General features: G+C 34.4%; 1 long non-coding RNA gene across 1 annotated transcript; it reads right to left on the reverse strand.

Annotated features, from left to right (window-relative positions):
• Nucleotides 1-2,219: 2,219 nt before the first annotated feature.
• Nucleotides 2,220-5,095, reverse strand: LOC141331174 (uncharacterized). Its single transcript, XR_012355237.1, has 4 exons — nucleotides 5,037-5,095; nucleotides 3,963-4,087; nucleotides 3,505-3,607; nucleotides 2,220-2,555 (listed from the first exon to the last, which is right to left on the reverse strand). It is a non-coding gene; the product is annotated as an uncharacterized lncRNA (long non-coding RNA).
• Nucleotides 5,096-5,457: the final 362 nt, after the last annotated feature.

Consider the following 5,457-nt stretch of genomic DNA (forward strand, 5'->3'; position numbering starts at 1 on the left):
CAATGCATCCTTGAATTAAGTAAAAATTGTAATGACCCCATACATTTGAGTTACTATAAATATAATAACAGTCCTTATTATGAACACAAAATACTAATAATAATCAACTTTAATATTTAGTGAGGACAATTAGACTATGATTTATTTGATGGGGGGCGGTGAGGGACCTGAATAATGGGTAGGGGGGCGCTGGCCCAAAAAAGGTTGAGAACCACTGACTTAGGGTGTACTCATATTTGTTGACAGCTATTTTGAGAATAATGGCTGTATGTTGAGTTATTTTCAGAGAACAGTAAATCTATACTGCTCTACAAGCTGCACATTGACTACTCTAGAAATTAAACTTACTCACTTTTTTCTGCTGGACTGAACCTCACAGAAAATCTTTGTCTGCTCACATCAAAATTTAGTAATGTGTAGTAATATTTTTTGCACATAAACAAGCAATTTATTTACATACAGTATGTTTGCAAAATGAATATTATGCCCTGTCTTGTAGTTTTAAGACAAACATTTGCTATATACATATTTAAAATGAATATTTGGAAAACATGGCAAAAACACAATAAGTCCTAATACAAAGTGTAAAACATTGAATTAGTATGTTAGAACATAGGAATGGAAAGGAATGAATATAAAACAAAAGAAATAGTGAAAGCATATAGATTTGCATAAAAGCAGGATGTAGAACATCTGATTTGTTTAACAAACAATGATGCATCACAGAATCTAAACTTGTTGAGGAAAAAAGATCATTTGTTTTTGCACATAGGATCTTTTTTTTTTTTTTTTGACCCTGAACAAAACCCCTTTTTTCTGTTCTTCTTAATTTGTGTGTTTGTCCAAATCTTTTCTCTATATTGGTTGTTGTTGCTGTAAATATTTGTCAGTGTGTTTATTTGAATCTGCTGTAGGCTTCACAGGAAAACCCCACCTGAGCATTTACATTTTCTATCTTCACCATTTTTCACAAAAAATAAATGAATAAATAAATGAATTAAATTCACCCTCATGTTGTTTCTGAACACTAAAATAAGGGATTCTTTTAAAGAAGAGTATACAGATTTTATTTTTTATATAAGCAAAGTGAAAGTACATTGGTGCGTGCATGTGTACCTGTTGCATGAAAACAAACACAAAAATAATAGATTTGCATGAGTGCATGTTCTCACAAAGCATGACTTTAGCATAACACAAACTAAAAATAACAGTGGCACACTTTGGATGAGGCGTTGTAATTTGCATTTTCAAATGAGTCGCTACACCATGTACCGGTGCAATCAAATGTGATGTGTTTAGTCAAGAGTACATCCACAGGATTGATGCAATTGGTTGTTATATTATCTGAATACTAATTTTATAGTTTGTGAAGATAATTTACAATATTATTAAATTGAACTCTTTATATTTTCTCTCAATTGTATGTGTAGTTTTTGAAAAAAAAAAAAAAAAAAAACTTGCGTGTTATATTTTTGTTGCACAAGAACATTTTCATAATTACTCCCATTTCTTGCTACAGTATTTGCATTTATTCACATTCAGATTGAAAAAGAAAAAAATTAAATACATCTGTTTTCACTGAAGAGTAATATTGTAGATTATAATATCTAGAGTAATATTGTAACAGAGATTGTTACATGTAGACACAATTTGATTTTAAAGTCTAAAACATTGAAATGTAACTTCCAAAAAGAAAGAAAGAAAGAAAAAAAAAATCCAAGAGGTTTTGTATGAGATTACACTCTAAAAAGTGCTGGGTTAAAAAATAACCCAACCATAACCCAGCTGCTGGGTAACTATGGGACAGAACACGCGTTGGGTTGTTTTGACCCAAGTGCTGGGTTAAATCATTTGACCCAAAATGCTGGGTTGTTTATTTGACCCAACCAGTGGGTCAGATTAACTGTGTTGCTGGGTTAAAAACTACCTAAATATTGGGTTATTTGTTGTCTAATTGCCTTGCTACCTTTATATTTACCAATAATAATATATAAATCACAAAAGAATGTAAAATTATTATTGTTTTTCTGTAATACAGTTACACAACACAAAAAAATGCATCTGTAAATGTCAATTTAATGAGTTTTCATATTTCTTTTTAATACAGTTTTCAAATAGGTGCAGCTGTCACACATTTTGTCCAACCCTTACAGACACAAATAACGGTTGTAGTAGATCAGTTTCTTTTAAACACAAAACTGTAAACACACTATATTCATATTCTTTATGTCAACATTGCAGCAGCAGAACACTCAAAAATGAATTATTACCAAATTAGAATCATTCCAAACATTATGCCATTAAAACTTAGCCAAACAAAGAGTCCACCAGACAATTCTTACAATTTAAAACATGTTACAAGTGGCCAAGAAAAAAAACTTTTGCCCTCAAAAACTTCACACATGAAGACTTATGTCCATCAATATGATATACTGCAAGCTGGAGAAATTCCCAGGCAACAAGTCCGCTTCAATGGCATGGCCTGGAACAATGGCGATGGTCTAGAAATGTCGTTGTCTCATCCCAAGGCTCAAATCCACCATGTTGGTCCCCACCTGTTAATTATACGGCATTTAGTCTTGCAACATAACTAACATTTTAAGTTAAGTGTATTTTATGAACATAAACATAGAGGCATGAAATAAATGCTCATTTTGCTTCTCAACTTTTCATACAGTTGTGGTCAAAATTATTAGAACACTAGTATTTTCACCAGCTAAATAAGGCTTTAAGTCAGTGATTTCTCTTTTGCTGTAGTGTGTCAGTAGGAAATATCGGTTTACATTTCCATTCATTTTGCCATTAATTGTGATAATCCAGTGACATTTTTGTTTGCACAACAGCCAGTGGTCCACACAGGATCTGATCTCATCATCATCCAGAAGAACTGTGACAGCGTCTCCAAGATGCTCCAAGAGACCTGCCTGCAAAGCTACAGTACTGTTAAGAGTTTTAAGCACTTGTCTAAAAATGTCATAAAATGATGCTGTCAAAAATAATGTCATAAATAAATGTTCTTTATCAGTTAACCTTGATTAACTAAATTAAATCAACATTTGGTTTGACCATCCTTTTGCGTTTAAAGCAGCTTTTGCCCTACAGTAGGTGCACTTGCACATAGTTTTTCAGGTAGCTTTGCAGGTAGGTCTCTTGAAGCATCTTGGAGACGTTGTCACAGTTCTTCTGGATTTAGTCTGTCTCAGTTTGTTCTGTTTCTTCATGTCATTCCAGACAGACTGGATGATGATGAGATCAGATCTCTGTGTGGAGGAGTGGCTGTTGTGCAAACAAAAACCTCACTGGATACACAGTTAAAAGCAAAATGAATGTTTGGAAATGTAAACTGATATTTCTTACTGACACACTACAGCAAAAGATAACAAACACTGACTTAAAATATTTTTTTAGCTGGTGAAAATACTACTGTTATAATAATTTTGGCCACCACTGTGTTTATATATATATACACCCTTATTAGAGCCGAAAACGTAAAACAAAACTTACAGGTTGTACGTCAATGAATGGCCTCCGGGATTCCGTGGTTGTGGGTCTGAAGACCTTTTATCCAGAGTGGGCAGGACTTTGAAAGCACTTTCCCCTTTAGCATCTAAACCATAGGAATAATATGCAAACTGTGAGACATATTTTATAATCAAAACAACAAACTGAAACACTTTCATATGAAGATTTCTTCATTCCTTTAAATAATGCAAATTAATTCCCACCCTCATTCAACTACTGCAGGTTAAGTTTAGGTATGGGGGTCAGATTCAGGGATGTAGAATATGCTCATGCAGAATAAGGCATCAGTTTGTGCTTCATAAGTACTAATTGACAGCCAATATACAAGCTAATAAGCAACTAGTTAAGTGTTACTGTACCATTGTATTTACCAGTTGATGTGTGTCAAATACAGTTGCATATGTTTTTTATAGATTGACATATTATAAGAAAAAGCTTACCTTAAGTCATGTCACCTTATCCCTTGCTGAGCACTCGCAAGAATTAGGTCTGCAACTGTAGCCCAGTCTTCAAAAAGTCTGCCTCTGGATATAGCTTCCTAAAGTCTTGTGAAATCTGATAAAATCTGAAAAACAAATGTGGTTCAATAAGTTTAAGGTTTATACTGGTCTCCTAGTTTGTAATGCAACACAGGCATTCACTAAAATGTCGTTCACATGCCGCGCCTAAAAACGCGTGAAAACGCAAGACGCGTCGCTTTCTCATTCTTTCCAAAACGCAGCTTGCTCTCACATGGCGTCTGCCGTTGCTAAGCAACCATGTCCCGTGCCTGGAAAAACGAGCTTCCATTATGAGCGTATATAGGCATCTACATCTGAAATAACAAACTTCAGTGCGCAAAAAACACGACATGTGAACGTCCGCATACACCACGAGAGATTAAGTCTAACTTTACATACTGTAGCTAAGACAACATTACATTTAAGTAATAAACAATAGTACATACCAGTCATATTGTGGTTTAACATTATTAAAGTAAGGGACATAGCGTTTTAGCTAATGCAGATAAGTTACCTCAAGGAAAAAAGCGCGAAAATGCTCAACATAAAACATATGGATCTATCGTTGGATTCGGCACGTCGCAGACATTTACTTGAAAAAATATGCCCTTAAAAGATAATTTTTTGTATGGAATTATCTAATTTTGACAAAACATTACAAAGCCATACAGTATGCAGACAGTAAAGGAACTTACCCCCGTATTTCTGACCTACTCTTTCCATAAGGCGTTAAAATAAAGGCCATGTGTATACTGTAAGTTATACAAATAACACTACACACACACACACACACACACACACACACTTTATATAACAATAAAGCGATTGTTGAGGCAAAAAAGTACATCGCTAGTGCTAGGCTGCTTAAGTTACAACGTTCGTCATTCACGGAATAAAATGCCAACCCCGCACAGCGACATATCAAATATTGCATTAAACAGTGAAATCAGTGTGCTCTAAAACACAACTTATTAAAAAAAAAAGGTAAATAATGATATAATCATATTAATTTACCTTATAATCCTGCTTGCTGCGAGGTGCGTGACCGCCTGGCGAGGAGACGAGTGAAGAATTCGATGAAGTGAAAAAAATAAACAAACCGGTTGGGTCAAAATAACCCAACCCAGGTGTTCATAGTGAAAGAACCCCTTATAGTCCATTAGACCCAGCATGATCAACCCAACTGTGTGTTTACAGTGCCTCAAACAACCCAACATTTTGACCCAGCACAATTAACCCAGCAATGTGTTTACAAAAATAACCCAGCACTTTTTAGAGTGTACAGTGAAAAACACCAAAATAGTTCTTTTTCTTGGAGGACTCTGAATGAGATCAGAGAATTAAGTCACTACATGATAGTAAAGTTATCATCCCTTGATCACAATTTATTTTAGCATTAAAACAGATTTCAATAGTGACTTGCTAGTTAACAATT

Source organism: Garra rufa, chromosome 1 (assembly GCF_049309525.1).
Source record: "Garra rufa chromosome 1, GarRuf1.0, whole genome shotgun sequence".
NCBI classification, from domain to species: Eukaryota; Metazoa; Chordata; class Actinopteri; order Cypriniformes; family Cyprinidae; genus Garra; species Garra rufa.